The sequence below is a fragment of the Ambystoma mexicanum genome, chromosome 4q (genome assembly GCF_040938575.1).
Source record: "Ambystoma mexicanum isolate Mex_15411 chromosome 4q, UKY_AmexF1_1, whole genome shotgun sequence".
Taxonomy (NCBI): domain Eukaryota; kingdom Metazoa; phylum Chordata; class Amphibia; order Caudata; family Ambystomatidae; genus Ambystoma; species Ambystoma mexicanum.
In genome coordinates, this window is record NC_090928.1 from 296,770,722 (window position 1) to 296,790,977 (window position 20,256).

Here is a 20,256-nt window from a genome sequence, read left to right on the forward strand (position 1 = left end):
TCTTGCTAAACGTCGCATTGCTATTTCCGGAAAGTCAACCGGGGGTCCACAATACCAACAGTGGTTCCGTGAACTTAAAATTTGGAGTGAAGCTGAGTCTGAAGTGTGGGCTAGATCATTACACTGTTTAGATGAAACCCTTGGGGATTCCTATGAATCTTGGAAAATGCTTGTTTTCGATATGTTACACCCATCCGAAGATGAGCCTCTCGCCACCTGCTAATTGTGTTTATTATGTGTAAATATAAGTTCCTGGCGCCTCCAATCCACCTCTGAACCTGATTTTAACTAAGTTCTATTGTCACCCTGTTGCCCACCCTGCAGAACCCACGCTGATGCATTTCCGCCATTGTAATTATTGAACTATTTCTTCAGTATCCGCGATCCGAGCCTAGTTAACATGCCTGGAGAATTCATTTCCTTTGTTGCGTTTTTTTTTTTTCTTTCGTTTATCTTGCTAACCATGTACGGTACAATTACCACTATCTTGTTGACTATTGTAATCATTTTCTGTTTGTTAATAACAATAGACAACAAAAATAAAAGATGCATAATGTTAAGTTAATAAGCAGGTGGCCGTGCCCACGCCCCACCCCCCCATAGTCTATCCAAAATGTATGCTGGTGTCAATCCGTATTGCTGAACGGGTTGTGGAGCATTAGGAACCGACTGGGATAACTGGTGGGACTGCCTACCTGAGGCACTAGGATGGATAAAAGACCTAGATGTGGGAGAGAGGGCGAGATACCCCATCCTCATCCTCATCCTATTTGGTTACTGGGAGACGGGGGTCGATTAATGGCTCTAGCACAAATGCGGTACAACATGCTCTTGGCAGCTAAGGCTGGTCTAGTTATAAATTGGAAGAGGCCCTACCTGCCCACCAGGCAGGCGTCTGCAAGAAAGGCTAGAAAAATATACAAGCTGGAAAATCTCACGGCCATGGTGCAAGAGTCCTGCAATGGGAAACTAGTAATCTCCCGGATTGTGAACTGGATAATATTGCTCTGGGAATCATTCAATGATGTTTGTTTTTTTTTCTTTGGAATTGGCACTGTCACATTACAAAATGTTTAATAAAAAGAGATTGGAAAAGAATATTCGATTTTCTCCAGTATCAAAACATATATGGTATCTGTGGCGGGTCAGGAACAGGATACAGATCAGGACTTGTCATTTTCAAAAATCTCTTTATTGAAATCATTTTTTTTAAAACTCACTATCCGTATGCCAATGGGTTTTCCGTGCCTAACAAGACTCGTCATCAGTTTGTGAAGTCCAAAAGTAAAGTCTGTCCTTGGTCCAAATCTAAGTTACGCTGACCCTACCACTAAGACAAAACAACAAATGTCCAGGAGAATGACTTCCTTCTGGAGTGGCTTTCTCAGCCTTAATATAGAATCTTCAAATAGTTGTTTGCTATCTGTTGCATCAATTAATTCAGTTCACTTAGGGTACTTTTCCAACTCCCTGGCTCCCCTTCCTCCTGGTTTTCCAAGATCTGCCTTTTCAGCATCCCTTTCCTTTGAGTTTCATTCACTTCGCCTTTCTCCAATGTCTTACAAAGTCTATCTTTCTCTAATATCTAGCTTACCTTCTGAGAAATAGAACCAATTTCCTTATTGTTACAGTTCTCAGTCTTCCTGTGGTATGATACTCTAATTAACGATTCTCAATCTCTTGTTCACTTTGTCTCTTACTGGGGCGAGTATGATGAACCCAGTAATAATTCTCACTCTTGGTCACTTGCGGTATTACTGGGACAAGTAGGAAGAGCCCAGTAATGATTATCACTTTCTTTGTCTCTCGTGGTATTACTGGGATGAGTAGCATGAGCCCAAAATAAATTCTCACTCTCTTGGTCACTTGCGGTATTACTGGGGCGAGTAGGATGAGCCCAGTAATGATTCTCAATCTCTTGGTCACTTGCAGTATTACTGGGAGGAGTATTTAAATCGTTATATTCGGCTTGGTTACTGATGCAAATATAATTGGGCCACTTACAACTTTTATACCTCTCAGTGGGATGAGGGTAAGTCTCCCAATCGTTATATTCGTTCCTTGTTCGAGTATAACTGTGCTATGCATTATATTTGCCTTGCTCCCGCTCTCCCCGTTACCTTCCTTATAATGGGGCTGTGTCACAGTGTCAGCACCTTCCTCCTTCTGTGCCCACCTTCTTGTCGGAATGGGTTTGGCTCTCAGTTGTCTTCCTTCTTTCTACACATCCCTGTGTGGCTCTGTCCCTGTGTGGCTCCATGTGTGTGGTATTTGCTCTTGTTATGGTTTCCTCTCTCTCCCCAGCTCGGCCACCACTTCCTCCTCGGACGTTCCTTCTGGGACTCAACTTCAAAAGCGGTATTAGCTCTGGTTGGGGTTTCCTCTCTCTCCCCAGTGTGAGGGGTCAGTAATGTGAGCCTCACAACTGGGTTTAGTTTTCTCAAGGTTTGACATTTTATTTTAAAGAAAAACAGTGAATACACCCTAGCTAAACCTACTCTACCAGGGGATTCCCTACCTAATCTAGTTTCTAAGGGAAAACCTCCTAACATACACAAAACTAACCCTCACACTAAACAACAAAGTATGGCAACAGTAAAGACATACACAAGTGATCACAGTTCAAGGGTGTTTATTAAACTGCATAGGTGGGTTGGAAAAACACCTAAACTAGACCTAACTCTAAGATGTGAGCAAGCTACGACCATCAAATAATAAGGCAGTCCTAGTGGCGTCTTGCCAAATAAAAGGGCCTATACTAAGAAAAATCTATTGCCAATCCTTACAGCTAAATACAAAAAGAGTGTGGGATAAGGTTCACAAGAAAAGAAAGGTGTGTTCACAAATAATTGTAAAACAACAACTGTGATGAAGTTTGTCTTACACACAAAAATTGACTGTAACGCCAGATAACATTTGGCTCTATGTGTTGTAAATCCTTTAGTCTGTACGTTTATTGGTTGAGACATTCTGTGATGTCATATTATTGAAAGAAATGTTCATTTTATACCAATTTATAAAAATTGAAAAAGATTAACAAACAATCTTTTCTCAGAAGTAGACTGAGTGAGTTTTTCTTTCCTGTATGCAGAGGGAAATAGGTTTTCATGAGTGTTTTTCTGAGCCCATCTTTATCCGGACCTATTCAATTATAATTCTGTTCAACTAGTAACCCTCCTGGATAGAATAGGCTCCCAACCAGGAGCCCATTTATTGAATTTCCTTAAAAAGGAGACACACGACCGTACAGCAATTCTTTAGATCTAAAAATGGAAAAAAAAGGCTTGCTCTTCATGCTGGTACTTCAACTTTGCTCAGATAAGCGCGTGATACAATTCCTTTGTTAGAGCAACTTCCTATGGCTGCAAACAACTTCTGCTTGCTTTTACTTGCTTGCGAGCAACAGTTAAGCTGGAAACAGTTACCATCAAGATATTAATGATGATTTGGAGTACAGAGCTTCATTCACTGACTACACAATCACAGCAGTTGTGGGCTGCTTCTACTTCCCAACTTAATTTGTTCTGCTGCTACTGCTACAGGCACTCTTAGGACCCACACACCTTTGCTGCACGGATGTCTCCGATCCAGTCTCGTTAATGGAGAGTCTTCCTTTCGGCAGCTTCCCTCGGCTTGCCCCTGCACATGGGCCTCGGATGGATGCACAAGTTCAGCTCCTTATTCACAACAATTAGGCACACCTGGAAAGACTGCTAGTTTCTTCTAGTCTCTTCCAGTGCAGCTACAGTCAAACAGGGTTTGTGAGCACAGGACCAACTCATAGCCTGCAGGTGAAAACTGCCCTTCCTCTACTCCGGCGTCCCTTCTGTGGTCACACTTCCTAGTAAACTGCCAGCCTCGTGCTCTGCTTCTTCTTTTCCTGCTACTGCCGACCTTCTAGCTCCTTCTCCAGCTTCTTTCTACTGCTCCTTCCTGCTGCAGCCTTTTATGCCACACAGGTGGGTTAATTGGCTTCAGGTACAGGCCCTTAGGCTTAATGGCCTGACCTTGCCAAAAGCTATTTGGCGTGCCATGCCTGTCCAGCTCTTTTCTTCATCACAGTTCCATAGGGATTCTGGGATATGTAGTTTACCTAGAGAAATTAATTTTACTTCCTTAAAAGGTTTAAGAATCGTTTTTCCTGGCTTGATGTTATTGGTAGAGAAATTATAGTGTTTAACCTTTTTAGAGACAGATGGGATGGGAAGAGTCACATGTTCGTCGTTCCTTTCGGTATGCCTTTGTCATTGGGGAGTAAATGATATTTAGGGGTTAAAAAGAATGGATCGAGAGGTGTGGCAACTTTAGAAATTTAAATTCTAGGTTTTACTAGCTTATTTTTAACCATAGACTGAAGTTCATCAGAATGGCAAGATGCTATATCCTTTTTCAGAATGATCTTATAATCATCCGAGGAACAGTACCATGTCTCACCCTGGAAAATCACCCCACTGCCCTGGGCCTAGTCTACACCCAGATGATCCACCCACAGTGCACCACCCCCAGGATTGGCATTAGGAAGCATCTGCTCTCTCCTGGTCCCCTGGGAGGAGACATTAGGCTTAGGCAGGGTTTTAGTGGGGGATCCGCAGGATTCTCCAAACCAGGCTGGCCACTTCTTCTTCCTTGAGCATCCCTCTGGAGATTGAGCACAAGTTCACAGGCTCTATCTAGCCTGTCCGTTGTTAGGAAAGATTTCCCTTAGCTGCAATTTTCCGTCCGTTTGTGAACCCCCCAAACATTTTGCTTTTGTTTGGGTTTCCTAACCTGACTTTTTCCAGTGAAGCACAGCCTTCAGCTGCGCTCCTCTGGGCTTTCGCTCATTTGCTATGGGGAAAATGACACGTCCTTCAGGCTGTCAGTACTGGGAAACTGTTTCCCTTAATCTTCGACTTTGTTGCCATTTCTTGGTAACATTTTATCTATGTGTCAATTACCTTACCATACCGCGCATAGAGGCCCTTTTTGTTTTATGGCCCTAGCCACCGCTTTTTTGGTGTTTGTACAAGTGTGCCTTGGATGAACTGGTGGCAGCAGTTTACTTGTAAAGTATTTTTACTTCATTTTTATGGACCAGGCCGCGTTTACCGCGTTCGGCCCAAGACTGTGACCAGTGCTGAAAATGGCCACGCCACGAAGTCTTCTGTTCTGTCCTTTAGCCATTTTGTTCCTTTGCCTTCCGACAGTTCGAGAGATCAGGGTATTCATTATTTGGGCATACAGCCTCCCTCGAAAACTGCAACTTTCGCAGGCTCCTTCATATCACGTGTGCTGGTGCCTATGAAGAGGTTTGGGACTGTCTGGTCCCAATCCACACTACTGTTGCCAGTATGTCTGGTAGGCCTGAATGACTGGAACCACTGTGGACCACAATTGGGCCACATCTTGCGTGCATGCAAGAGAGCACATCTTCCATTGGCAGTCTGAGATTTGAGCGCAAACCGAATCTCGGATAAGAGTAGGGGCTCTGCATCCATTTCAGGTCGATCTACTGAGGTTCACACTGAACCTCATAAGGAGGCAAGTGTCCTTAACAAGAAAACAGACTCCTGGAACCGCCGGTGACGTGCTTGGAAGATTTGGCACCCTGACCCCGCTGTTGTCCTGTCAGACCCCTGTTTCTTCATTGTACCAAGAAGACCTGCAAGGGTGCTTTGCCCCTTTGGAGTGGTGGGAACCACTACTCTCGGCTTCTCCTACTTACCCTCGAAAAGAGCCTCTTCGGAAGGGTTCCTGGGCCATCCAGTGAACTGACCAGTTTGAACCCGGGGTATCGCACAGGAACACTGCCGTCCCGAGTTGAGACTCGAGACTCTGGGAATCGCTAGCTTGTTGTCCTGGGCCCTCTCCTGCCAAAACTTGTTGTCCTAGCTCCTCTGGATTCCGATTTACAAGAGTGTGTCGCGCTGTGAGCATTTGCAGACCCTGCGTCGCCCTGCTATGGTGACCCTCGCTGAAAGTGCTTGCAGTTCTTGCCTACCATGTCCTGAGATGTGCTGCACCAGAACTATCCTTCTTCCTTCAAGGGTTGACAGAAAGCAAATGTCCCGTCACAGACGATCATCCCGTACCGCAGCTGCTTAGAGCCGGAGTGTCCTGAAACTGCATGGTTAACACCAACAGGCGAAGTGGGCTAGACTGCCAAAGTTTGGTCCGGACTGTGTCGAGGGTCAGAGAGTACTTTCCTAACTTACCGGTGGCACCCTGGCACATCCATTAAATGTTAAGAACGAGTGTCCCTCAAAAGATACTCACCTTGGCTGGGATAGCATGCGATCCCCAGAAATTCCCGAACTCCAAAAGTCGCTCTATCTGCAAGGGTAGACCCTCCTCTAGGAAAAGGAACAAATTCTTCATCAACTCAAGCCCCTTCCTGAGCAGCTGCAGCCCCTGAAGAGAACCCGCTTTTTCATTTACGTACGACCGCGCATTATTAACGCACAACTGGATTTTGAACGCTAGGCTCCTCTCTTCATATGGCTGGACTGCCTAAGTTAGGGATTGTTGATGAAGGACTGCCTAAACTGATATCTGTGTTGATGTAACCCCTTTCTGTTACAGGTCGTGGTTATTTCCTCCCTGCATCATCAGCCTAAGGCTAATCGCATGATTGTATATATGTTAGATAGTGTATGATCGTGTGTGGTATTGTTTCTTCAAAACTGTGGTTTAATTGTGTTTTGATTATAAAGGCCTATAATAAATGTATATTTGATACATCTGGCTTAGAGTAGTCTGTGGAGTTTTACTGTGTGTGCTCATTGTGGGCTTCCGATCACTCTTACCCCATCTGAGACTTAGTCTTGATCGCCTGCAAGAAACTGTAGATTGGTCTGGTTTGTCCAGAAGGTTCCCCTGTTCCACTAAACTAGTGTGGCCTCCCAAACTTCTGCCCACCAGGTCAGAGTTTAGAAATCCATCTTCACATCCGTCACACAGGGCATCTCGGGCGCTTATTTTCCACTGCTGTTCCCCAGCTTGGGAAACCGTGTCTACCAGTGTTCTCCAGCGTTACTCCACCAGCTAGTTTGAAACACCCAGGTCGCTCTCTCCATCTCTCTCTCCTTCCACTCTTATGACGCTGCTCTGGGGCTTCCCCACCATCTTGTGGAAGTCCTTCTTTTGTGTCTTTGTCATATTCATTATGACTCCCTTGGGGTTCTTCATCCCAGTACCAACTAGGGACTTGTCTTCACATAGAGTATCACAGTAGTAGATGTATAAAGACTCTTCCTGTTTTCTGCCAAAAGGGTTGTTATTGTTGGGTTGGTGAGTGAGTTGGGAAGGGAGTTCCACATCCACAAGTGTTCTTGTCCCCATGGGGGAGTCTCTCTCGGTGAATCCCGCTTGCCTCTATCCCTAGGAAGGGTATTGCGTAGCAGGCTTACCTCCCTAGCCTTACAAGGAAAGGCTCTCCCTGGGGAGAAGTGATGGAATCCTGCAATTCATCACATGCCCTTTCCCTTATGAGTTTGGCTTCCCCTTCTTCATGGTTTGGGACTCTGCTGAGAAAATCAATGTTTTCATGCTCTTTCCTCTTCCTGTGTTTCTACTGTGAAACAGTAGGGTTGGAGGCCGACAAACGATTGCATTATTCGAGCATTGGAGTCTTTTCTGAGACTTAACCATGTGAGTAGGGAGCAGTCAATCAGAACTTTCGTCCTGTGAGATAGTACTTAAAACGTTTTATCTCCCACTTAATGGCTAAAGCTTCTATCTCTTTGGTAGCATAGCTCTGCTCCATTGGGAAAAAAATGTCGATTTATGTACAGGACAGGATGTTCTATGCCCTTGTGCTCCTTTTGATGCATCGGTTTGTAATATAAAATCCCGATCAAAGTTAGGACATGTCTTCAAAAAGAGTATCACAGTAGCAGATGTAGAAAGACTTGTCCCGTTTTTTGCCAAGAGCTTTGTTATTGTTGGGTTGTTGAGTGAGTTGGGAGGGAGTTCCTCATCAGAACGAGAGTCCTTGTCCCCATGGGGGAGTCACTCCTGGTGAGGTCCTGCTTGCCTCTACCCGTAGGGTACGGTATTGCATAGTGGACTCACCTCCCTAGCTTAACAAGGAGAAGTGATAGAATCCTGTGATTAGTCAAATATTGGATAGAGTTACTTGACCAATTAACATTTAGAGTACACAATCATCCTGTCTCCCCTGTACAGGTGTGAGGTAGTGAATCTATGTATAGTGTTGTGAATCCTGAGGTATCGTTGCTGCTTTAGATGGGGGAGCCCCTTTCCATGAGGCCAGGGAGATGAGGCCTCTACCCGATAGTCCCCCTGGGGGTGGTGCTCAGCAGGAAAATCTCATGGGGAGGGAGAACCCCATTAAGAGCAGTGGCCATATCAGGAGAACACGGGATTCCTTTGACCCTCCCACCTTACCTCAAAAACCCTTCAATTCCATACTATCCAATGTCCCCATGTGTTGTTGCAGTATGTATCAGGCAAAAACTACTGAGACGAGGAAGAGGCTGCGAGTAATGATGACCACTGACAAGAACAAATGCATACGCTCTAGCCTTTCAAGTGATCATATTGGTCAGCAATCATTCAAAGGCAGCGAGGAAAGTGAACAATGGCGTCTTAGTTGTCCGCTTGGCAGGAGCCGGGATGGTGCCCAGGTATGCACTGGACAGAAAAGCAGAGAGGCAGACAGTATCCGAGGGTGAGATGCACTCACAGAAGGTCAGCGACACACAAGGCAGACGAGATAAGAGGAAACCTACCCGCCGGTGATCAAGGCCGCTGGAGGGGAAGGAAACCCATGCTTAACTGCAGAGGAGATGCACGGAAGACCAGGGAAGGTCCTGGTGAGCTGGAGAAGCCACCAAAGCTTCTGGGAGACCCACAAACAACCCTGCAGTGACTGCCAAGGCCCTACAGGTACAAGGGTGGCTAGTTCCAGGGTTGGGGCGACCCAGAGAGTACTTGAGGACCGAAACGGAGAACAGAAGTAATACACACCATGGGGCAGAGTTATGTTATGTTATTAACGCTTGTAGCACGCACGTTCATCCGAAGGCACCTTGGCGCGGGGATGTGCACAGAACAGCAAAGGCTGCCTCAAAACTAGACAAAAAGCTCTGTTTTTAACAGGTGACGAAAAAGCAGATGATTCTCGGTCATCCTAAGTTGAAGGGGGAGACTGTTCCATAGTTTACTTGCAGCGACCGAAAAAGCCCATCCGCCCATTCGCTGGAGGCAAAATTTCGGGACCTGAACCAAGCGATCATTACCAGAACGCAGCGTTTGACAGGGAACATAAGATTGAAATTTGTCCCCAGAGAAAAGCAGCCCCCACCTGATAGTAAGCCCGATGGACTAGGTAGAGGGACTTAAAAGCAATTCTCTGTTTCACCGGGATCCAATGCAGGCGATGCAGTACTGGGCTGATGGGAGCACCATACGATGTGAAACAGCTGAAGACGATGAATTAGGCCTGTGGGTTGGGCTAGATAAAGAGCATTGCAGTAGTCTAGCCTACTAGAAATAAGAGAGGGGACAACCACAGGACGAAGAAAAGGAGGGAGGAAGGGCTGGACCTTCAGAAGGACACTGAATACAAAATCCCTGGTTTGGCTCACTGCACCGACCTGCGGGGCCATGGAAAGAGATGCCGAAAAATATACCCCCAAGTTCTTCACAACCGTCTCTGGAATAGGAAACTCACCCAGTGAAGAAGGCCAGAAGTCTGAGGACCAAGAACAGGATTTAGGAGAGGTACCAACCACAAGAACCTCCGTCTTGGCCCCGTTCAGCTTAAGTGCCGCCTATCCAAGGAAGGAGCTAGAGGAGAGAATGTCCCTTGCCTAGCTCACTACTTTCCTATATTTAAAACAATCACACTTCCAGAATCTTTATTTTGTATTACTTCCTTCTAATGCGAAAATATAGAAAAATAAATATAAAACTTATCAGACAGACCAAATCTGCTGCTTAAAAAACAATTGGAATCACTTTTTCTTTTTCTTAAAAAAGTGTCATCATTATTCTTATGGCCAGATTGTGTTTATCGCTGACCTGCTTATTGCGATCGATCTGCAAATTAAAGGGATAAGAAAAACCCATGGGGTAATGTTCGCTATTCTTTCGCGCATATCATGATGTTCGCTAATCAATAAGTCAATGTCACATTCATGTTTATGGCATCCATATCACATATTTTCCTAGGCTATGCTTACCGGTGAGTTTTCTTGTACCCATAGGCATTTTCATCCCTCTCCTTCCTTGAATAGTAAGGACCTGTAGGTTACAAATACCAAAAATCAATTGTGTTTCTTGCCCAGGTATTCCATCAAGTTACATACGTAGCAACCTCTGAGGGATCGCTTTTCAGTGCCGTATATATTAGTTCCTATTAAAGGTTTAGGACCTGTAAAAATACTGGTTCCTGTTATGCCTGCCCTTTCATAGTTGGTCGTTTACCGTAGTTTATTTATATCGGAGCGCTCCCCGGGACGTGCTTTTCATCCTGGTTGCAGAGTATTTCTTTCTCTTTCATTTGGCGATCAGCCGCGTCATGTGATATATCCATGTTGACGTGGCCACATTGCATAGTGTAAAAAGGGGGCATCCCCAGGATGTCGCTGGATGTAGTCTGTCCTATTTCTACTTCAATGTATGTGCATTTCATCACTCAAACGGCACGCAAATGTTTTAATGTGTACATTTTTTTTCATTAATCATGTGTCCATTTTTATTCTAAAATGCAAACATGTTAGTGCATTCATATTTGTTTAAATTGAATTCAATTTAATTTATTATATTGCATACTAATATGTACAAACTTGATGTATCATAAGTCTGTATACGAGAAATGCTCCTTCTAAAACCACAGAGGGAAAGCTAGACTTTCTGATAGGGAAATGTAGTGAGCAGCAGGCCACCTTAGACATAGAAATAGTGAGTAGAATCTCTAATAACTTCTTCCTGTGTTGTGATAAAAATCCTGTGAGCATCAAGTAGAAGTTGCTGCTCTTAGGCCTTTGTCTTTGACAGTGTGTTTTGATACCCGTTCAGCTTAAGCCATTTGGCACTCATCCAACCGCTAACGGCTGTCAGACAGTCTCGCAGACGGGACAAAACCACTCCCCGGTCTAGATCTAATCGGACCAGGATCTGGGTACAGTCTGCATACAAGTAACATCTGAAACCAAAGGAACGGATGAGGCCAATCAGTTGTTGGATATAGTTGTTGAACAAGATCAGGGACAAGGTGGAGCCCTGGGGGACCCAACAGGAAAGAGAATACAGAGAAGAAAGAAACGGGGGAAGAGGGACTGATTGGCTCATGTCAGTCTAGAAGGAGGTGAACCATGCAGGACCAAACCCGAGAGGCGATGGAGGCCAGGCGGGCGAGAAGCAGGGGGTGGTTCACAGTATAAAAGGCTGCTGACAGGTCGAGCAGAATCAGGGCCCCCACTTCCCTGCCATCAACCAGCCTTGCTATATCGTCCATCACTGAAACTATAACACTCTTGGCGCCCCACCTGGGATGGAAACCAGACTGAAAGGGGTCAAGTAGAGAGGAATTCTTTAGAAAAGCAGATAAAAGAGGTGAAATAAGTGATTGAAGTAGTTTCATATAGAAAGGTAGCAGCGAAATAAAACGAAAGTTAGAAAGAAAAGAGGCATCCAGTGACCGCTTCTTCAGCAGAGGGATCACAATGGCTTGCTTCTTTAGGATTAACTCCCTAGCAACAGGAGAGATTGATAGTCTGATTCACCAGAGGGGTGATTACAGGCACAAGGCCCTTTAAAACAAATAAGGGGATAGGGTCCAAAGGCGCAACTAATTTTAAATGAGAAATGGCTGTCAAAACGACCCCCTCAGTGAACACCGGAAAGGCAGAGTGTTTTAGTGAAGGGGGTCTGGGACCCATATCAGGAGAGCATACCCCGACCAATAATGCAGGGGGATATAAATGTTGCAGATACAAGTGGTATTCACACACCTTGGCAGGAGAGTAAACCAAGGCTGTGGATCAAAGAGAGCTCAGCTAAAGAGAATGTTGTGGGGGCGTGGGACCCATATCAGGAAGGCATTCCGCAGCCAGTAATAAAGGGGAATACTAACTTTGTATATACAAATGACACTCACAGACCTTGGCAGGGGAGTAAACCAAGGCTGTGGCTTGAAGAAAGATCAGAAAAAGAGAACTTGGAGAGTAACCAAGTGAAGGGGGTCTGAGACCCATGCTGGGGAGATGCACCCCAAACAGTAATAAAGAGGAATATGAACTTTACATGTACCAGTGGCACTCATAGACCAAGGCAGGAGAGAAAACCAAAGCTGTGGGTCAGAGAGAGATTAGACAAAGAGGACGTTGTGAAGAACCAAGTGAAGGGGGTCTGAGACAAAGGTTGGGGAAGTGCACCTCAAACTGTAATCAAGGTGAATACGAAGCTTGTGGCTACAAGTGACACTCTGAGATCATGGCAGGAGAGTAAACCAAGGCTGTGGGTGAAAGTGTAGACGGGGAAAGAGAACTGTGAATCCAAGAACATTGAGTACCCTACTTGGCAGGAGAGTGGGTCAAGAGGGGTCCTGGAAGAAGGGTCTCAGACCCGTAACAATTGAGAGGAAAAACAGAGCACAGCTTGGGAGAGGCTATTCTTTATCATCACAGTATATGGAAGGTGGGTGTGCCCACGGAGGGGCTGGTACCCTCAAGACAGCTTGGAAAAGGTGTCCAGGCCATTCTTCCTTGTTGCAGGACCTTGGAGCCAGGCCTGCTAAGTAAAGATAAAGACGCATGCTGACCACTGAAGACACAGAGAGATTCTTAGATAAATTGGAAAGACTCAGGGGAAAGGGAATCAACCCCTTGGGTCTTGTGGAACTTTTGTTTGCTTTTGTACACCGTTTTGGAACTTTTGGTTTTGAACTGCATGGTCGGGGTGTAGGTCAGCAGCCAAAGAGGCTTTTCCATGTTCACCTTATGTTGAATTTAGCTTGTGAGGGATAGGTTAGGATTTGGACACAGGACAGCAAACTTTACTTTGGAAATTCGGACACAGACAGACTTGCTTGCTTTAAAACCAAGCATGGTACACGTCACTACTTAGCTGGACCGGAACCTTTGGGGCAGACAGTCCAGCACCCCACATTCCCCAGTGCTGCACGATGGCCTCCCTTCTGGGCATCTATGACAAATCTTATCATACATGCCCAGAAAAAAAGTAAGCCACATTAAGCAGGCAGGCAGGAAGCTGTCAGCAGGCAGCTGGTGCCTGTGGGGGCCCCTATGGCCATGGGGCACTGGTCAGCTGCACAGGCTGCCCATGCCTTGGGGTGGCATTGAGCACACAGCACTGTGTGGTGTCCGTGTCCTGTACTGCTCCAGGCTGCAGCTGCTGCAGTGGCCCAGAGCGGGGGGCCTGGAGACCATTAAAATGGCATTGGTGTGTGGTATAAATCACAATAACATAACATGGACAACTGTTTCTGGTGTGCTCCTATTCGGACGGCAACATCATTGTCTTGGCAGTGGGATACCAAGCAGCATGGCCCGGGCGCTCCCCCGGCACACCACTGATTACTATTGTATCAAACTCACATAAAGCTGTGCATATAATTGTCCTTGTTACAGTAGTACAATGTTTGAATTGGGTTGAAAAAAGTCGTTATTGATTGTACCAAAATAAATGTGATTTTGAAGACAAGTTATAATCCATTTGCATTGTAGCTGAGTAGATGAACACTCCCTCGTCCGCATGTAGCGTTGGATGTTAAAATTATTAAAATAATTAAACAAGGTTAGATTAAGAAGGTGAATATTTATAGTAAAGAACAAAGAAAATATTTTCTGCTTTTGAATAGTTAAAATATGCTCTTATTTTCACTGCAGACTTGCAATTGAAACTAGAAGATAATATTGTTCATTTATTTGGTATTTGTTCCCGAAAAAGAATCCTTCCTCTGGCAATGTGGCCACTCAATAAACGGTTTCTTTGTTATATGTCCCAGAATCCCTCATACTAACAATTTCAAGGACACAGTGAGGCGACTAACCACAAAGAAATGATAAAATGCACTATAATGAAACATAAAGTACAAAAGTGAAGTTTCTAATCATAACAACTGGCGAGCGAGAAGCTGCTTCAACTTTTTATTGCTAGAATGGATAATCAGCAAATAATGTAAGGAAACAGTTACATAATATTTATACAAATGTATGCTCGATGATAAACAATGTGCCGCATTGATATTCAAGTTGACGCAAAGACTGGCCATAGTAAATTAACATTTTACTGAACATTTTATTTTCAACGAGCATGTTGATTTATTATCTAATGTATTTTTCTAATTGGGTACTGAAATATATTTTCGCCTTCCCAAATTTACATAGTTACGTCATTGGGATGTGTGTGTGCCATGGATACTATCTTCCTGTGGATGGGTTCTTTAACCAGAACTAGCAAATAACCATCAGTAACTGAACTGTAATATCCATGTTCTAGGACGATCTTGAGGCACCAGTTTGCCCATTAGTGCTGCCGGTCATCCATAGCAACATGCCAGCCTTTATAGCATGATGACCTGCGGATGACAAAGTTTTGCATTTCAACGTGAAACGAGACCTTTGTTCTCAGAAACGGAACGCCATGTGCTTCGATACAAAATCAAAGATGGAACCCTATTGCATTAGATTTCACCACACTGTAGATGGATTCATTGATCGATGAAGGCAATCTGAAATATTTGTTGGAATGTGACAGTCAACCGAAACATTGGAACTATACCGTATATTAATCAACGTTTTCTTGCAATCATTATATTCCCAAAAGTTTTCAATAATTCCTTGGATGTAATCTTCGATTCTTAACTTGAATATAACAATAAAATGGCTTGGTAAATTCCTGGCTATTAGTATTTTCTTAAAAGTGTAAGTTGTTTTCCTCTTTTTGTGAAGAAAGTACACTTTTATGCTGGGTGTTTGTGTGTGTGTGTGTCTGTGCGTGTGGGAGTATCTTCTTAGATTTGGTTAGGTAACGTTATGATATAGGTGATTACAGGGTACATTTGGCTATGCTGTCCACCAATGTCCTGAGAAGAGGTAGAGCATATCGGTTTGATATGTTGCTGTCAACTTGAGGTTTGCGTGATCTGATTTACTGCTACAAGGGCACTTGAACTTGTGAGTTTTGCATGTGTAAATGTGAGAAAACTGAAGGAAAGATGCATTGGACTTTGTTTCCGGATCGATCGATATATGCTCACAAATATATGCCTGATCCATTGGGCCAATACAATTCCTCAGAGAACTTCCCCATGTGTCTATAGGTACTGACTATGAATATCAATAAGATCTTCGAATTCATTCTTTAGGCACTTTTTAGCTTCTTGCACAAGTACCAATTCTGCAGAGGCCTCATGGATATTTTGTGTATAGAGGTGCAAATTATGTGAGCTTTCGGCTAATCTATTCTCCATCATTTGAAGGGGATATAAAAGATGCACTGAAAAATGTGTGTGTGTGTCAGCCTCTCCTCAGCTTTTGTGAAATACAACTTTTGGAGGGTCTCATCTAGCGGTCTCTTTGGGGCCCAGATGCCAGATGCATGGTTTCATGAGCCGCGACCCCACTTGGTGCCTTTGAGCGGACTGGCGGTTACCATGGTGACTCGGGTAGCTTCGTCCTCACATCATTTATTGTCTGAGGAGGAAAAACATGGTATACACCACACGCACGGGAAGCATCACATGTGATATCATCGTGCATCCCGGAACGTTGCATACAGAAGCCCATGAAGAAAATGATGTGAGCAGTGCCTCCGGTGCTTCTCAAAGAATTAAGTTCCTTGTCATTGTATCTATTTGTATTTGGATTACTCCCCGGCTGTGATACATAGCCCTGTCCCATTTCACCTTGATGCTGGGTCTTTTGCTACATCCCTCAGGCTTATGACCCTGCACGTTATTGTACTCTGCCTCTTCCATTCATTTAGCATTTAGTCTGCTGCCTGACTCTTACTGGTTTCTGACTCGGCCTGTCCCTCGATTCTACTACCGCCTCACGTTTCCAATAAAGGATTTTAGCTTCAATGGATTTTCTGACCTTGCCTGTTGCTGGCTTTTGTGTTCTGCAGTATCTGGTCCCTCTCAGTATTATTTTTGCCTGTGAAACTCTTGCTTCCGCTACTGAAAATGTTATTCTTTGGTACTCCTTGGACCTTGTTTTGAGAGTTAATCTTTCATCAAGAGACATCATCAAGCACAACCAAAGAGGATATTGTGGTTTTCCACCAGGATTCTGTCTCCCTTAGTTTTGCGTCCTCGTGCCTTCTGGGTCAGGTCCATACGAACTGCTGCTAGCACTAGCCCCTATGCTCCGCTGGCACTGTGAGGTTGGGTGGTTGCCTGGTCTATGGACTGATCTATGGAATAGATGGGGAGTCTATTTCTCAAAGGTGCTGTGAGAAGCCTGAAGGTGTCTCACCCGCTAGTCCCTGGAGATCTGTCTTCCAGGTGGCCAGGACACGGCCATCGCTGTTGGATCTAGTTCCTGGAGGTGGACTAGTAGGAGAGGATCACCTGGATGAGGGGTCTTCGGGGAGTGGAAGTGGGACACTGAAGGTTGAGACACAGTAACCCCTTCCTTGTAACACCTTTTCCCCATTCTACCGTCGGATATTTAGAAGCTCCAATTCCCCCCCCCTTTCCAACACACTTTCCTACACTGTAATAGACAACGGAGTAACACCAGAGCTGTTTACCTGACAGGCAGGCAGAGTCGGCAATTGACAATAATCATACACACCTGACAGCCCTTTACCTACCCCACAGGGATAACAGGCGGAGCACGAGAGCACACTTCGAGCAGGGCCGAAAGCGTAAGGAAACAGCTACACCCAACCAGCAGGTCAAACGGAGGAGAAAGGCAGCGAGACCTGGAGGGATGACGAAGGGGGAACTGCCCTTGCCGTTTTCACCTCAGACCTGCGAATCCACCGAAAAGGGAATTACAAGACCGGCTCCTCCCACATTAATAACACAGGCAAGGTGGCACGCTGGCTACCGTGATACCGTCCTTGACTCCAGAAGCAAGTCAAGGCAGGAGAACCGACACAATCGGTGAGTCGGAGGAAGCTGATAGCGAACTGAATCGTATTGAGCCCAAGGTTCCAAGTGGCAACATTAGATGAACACAAGAACTTGAGAACAAAGAACGTGTGTGTGTTTGAACTTTTGGGGGAAGCCCGGAGAAGGGCCAGCTGCAGAGTGGTTAGGCGACGCAGGAGTGCTCACTCGAAGGACTCTCACTGGCCCTTTCGTGTTTGAAACTGCAAGTACCAGAAGGCCCTAGGAAAGGGCGGCGTGAGGTGCCAGAGTGGTCCTACAAGGGTCACGTCAAATCCCTTGTACACTGAAAAGTGTCTGACTCATTGCCAAGAGAAAGCTAAGGGAAGTGAATGCTGCATCGTGAGAATGTAAATTGAACTGTATATTTGGCAAATATGAACCCGGGTTTGTGGGATGCCTGTGAGTTGGGGTGAAGAGTAATACACCTGTGAACACTGTGTCGACAAGAGTGAACCCGGCCGAGGGTTGTCCGCAGTGGGAAGTTGTTTAAAGAGACATTAAGGCTCTTGAATTTTGGAATCTATGTGATCACTGCGCCGCCTATAATGTTGACAGTTAAATTGCTGACCCCCATTATGGTGCGGCTCAGTGACCACATAGATCACTGTGCACTGCACCACCCGCAACCGCCTCCCCTTACCCACTTACCTTTTCGGCGGCACACTGTGAAGTGTGCTGTTGTCTCTCCCCCGACCCTGCACCGTCAGTTGTCACCCACTAACGTCAGTCTGAACTGGCGTTGCAGGGTCCTTTTTCTTCCTTGTCCCCCGCTCCCATCTAATGGAAGTGGGAGACACCCCTGCAACCCCTGACCCCCACTACACTGACAAAAGGGAGCGGGGGACACCCCTGCAACTCTGCTCCCATTAGTCGGTGTAGTGGGCAGTCAGCATTTTATTACTGCGCAAAAGCGCGGTAATGAAAGGGTCGAAATTATTGGGGTAACATTTTACTATTGTTTCCGAATATTGCAAGCTGCATTTGAAAGGCCGTAGTGAATCCGACGGAGAGAGGCCCAAGTTGCAAGAAGGATCCGAGCCCGGCGGATGGAGATCCAAGGAGTGAAGAGCACTCGCCCAAGGTACAAGATTACAGAAGGAACATTTTGTTTGTTTGTTGTTTTGATCGGTCAGGCCTTCTTAGGCAAGAGACTTTGCAGAGAAGAGACTTGACCCCTGAAGGTATTGTTGAACTGGAATTATTAGCCTTGTGCTGGAGAGACCCAGGAGTGTGCTGTGTCCTGCTTTGTCCTGTGCTTAAAACGTAGGGAAGGGAGACCCAGCCATACCATCCTGACTTATCATTTCATGAACACTTCTTTCTTTTTTGGCAAACGTTATCCCACAATCTTTTTGTAACTTAGTGGTAAGGATTGGCAGTAGGTTTTTTAGTATAGGCCTTTTTTATTTGACAAGACGCCACTAGGACTGCCTTATTATTATTTGATGGTCGTAGCTTGCTCCCATCTTAGATTTAGATTAGGTGTTTATCTCACCCAACATAAAGTTCAATAAACACCCTTGAACTTTGATCACTTGTGTCTGTCTTTACTGTTGCCACCATGAGTTCCTTACAGTGCGACCACCCAACAAGATATTGACCTCAGGTAAGAGAGGGAATTCGGGGGTTAGGCAAAGTGGGTAGTGGCTACACCTTGGAACATTTTGTGACCTATTGCTTCCTTTTTTATTCACATCCTGGAATCCCCAGGCAGTGGCCCTCATCAGGAGGTTGGAGGTAACCATGCCGCTTTTAACGGCATGGTTGCCTCCTTACCGCATTCCGGGCGCAGGTTCCTCAAATGAGGACTTACCAGGCCATTGCAACCTTGGCGGACCCAGTAATTCCCCGTCCGAGGAACCCGGACCCGGTCCATCCCCATTCCCATTCAAGCCCCCATAGGGCTCAATCGGAATGAGGATGGAGGTAACAACGGGCCCGTTGTTAGCTCCCTGTTGTCCTCGCGGGACCCGTAATGGACGCCTGGTTTTTCCAAGGGCCCATTGCGGGTCCCGTGAGGAGACCTCGTGGTAGGGCGAAATGGGCTTACCGGCACCTTTACTGGTGCCGGTAAACCCATTCCGCCAACCTTGTGATGAGGGCCAGTGTTTATTTATTTATTGTTTGCTTGTTAGGCGCTTATACAGGAAGTAAATTCGAGGGGATTGGATCCTCCGACGTATTCCATATCTATGACATGTAATCACCACAGCTGTGCTGCTTCGGAAACTTTTTTCGGCGTCTGCGTCCTGCGTCGATGACGTCGATGCGCCGTCGTCGAGGACCTCCTCCGACGTCCGACGTCCGACGTCATCCGATGTGATAAGTAGGACGCACGACGCCCGTAGCCTCAGTTCCGTTTTTTCCGCGAACGTGTTGCTTCGTGTTTCTCGGTTTAAACGCCTCGACTCTTTGGAGTTCTGTTCTTCTCGGTTCTTCGAACCTGTTCGTTTGTGATAATCCTTCTGAAGATGTCTTCTACTTCGTCTTCGACCCCGCGTCTGGGTTTCAAGAAGTGCGGGGAGTGTGGGTCAAAGATGTCAGTGACGGACTCGCACGACGCCTGCCTCTGGTGCCTCGGGGAGGCCCACGACACGGATGACTGTATCGACTGCCAGTCGCTCACGTCCAAAGCCTTACGCGAACGTAAGAAGAAGTTGTCGGTAGGTCGGGTGTCCAAGCCCCGGAAGTCGAAGTCTGCGGGGCTTTCGACGGATGATTCGAGGGGTGACTCTCCGCGTCATCGTCGGAAGTCTCGTGGGTCTCCTTCTAGGAGTCGGTCTCGCCACTCCTCAGCCTCTTCGAGGCATTCTCGGAAGCGCCGACACCGGTCGTCTTCCAGGTCCTCTTCGGCAGACTCTGCCCGCCACGTCGCTTACCCCACCGGCCGTGCGACGCCGGAGGAATGGGCTTCCTTTGGGAAAAAGATGCTGGCGATTCTTGAGTCGCAGGGTACTCAACCGTCCGCGCCCCCGAGTGGGGTCGGTCGTGTGAGGTCGAGAGACACCGCTCGCAAGAGTGGTCGGCACGAGTCACGGGAGAGGTCCCGTTCGGACAAGGGGACTCATTCTCGACGTACCCGTTCCAGGTCCCGTCCTCGACGCGTTCGAGACCGTGTGCACCTGTGAGGTCTTTGAAGAAGACATCGACGTCTGAGGCGTCGA

The 20,256-nt window shown here is 46.1% G+C and overlaps 1 protein-coding gene and 1 long non-coding RNA gene across 2 annotated transcripts in view; one reads left to right on the plus strand and one right to left on the minus strand.

The window, feature by feature from the left end:
• NT5DC1 (5'-nucleotidase domain containing 1) overlaps nt 1–20,256 on the plus strand; it is a 1,710,051-nt gene that overhangs the window by 108,870 nt on the left and 1,580,925 nt on the right. The window lies entirely within an intron of this gene.
• LOC138467679 (uncharacterized) overlaps nt 1–20,256 on the minus strand; it is a 151,973-nt gene that overhangs the window by 74,729 nt on the left and 56,988 nt on the right. Inside the window, exon 2 of the long non-coding RNA XR_011268127.1 lies at nt 10,188–10,248. This is a non-coding gene — a long non-coding RNA (uncharacterized lncRNA). The remainder of the gene's footprint in view (nt 1–10,187; nt 10,249–20,256) is intronic.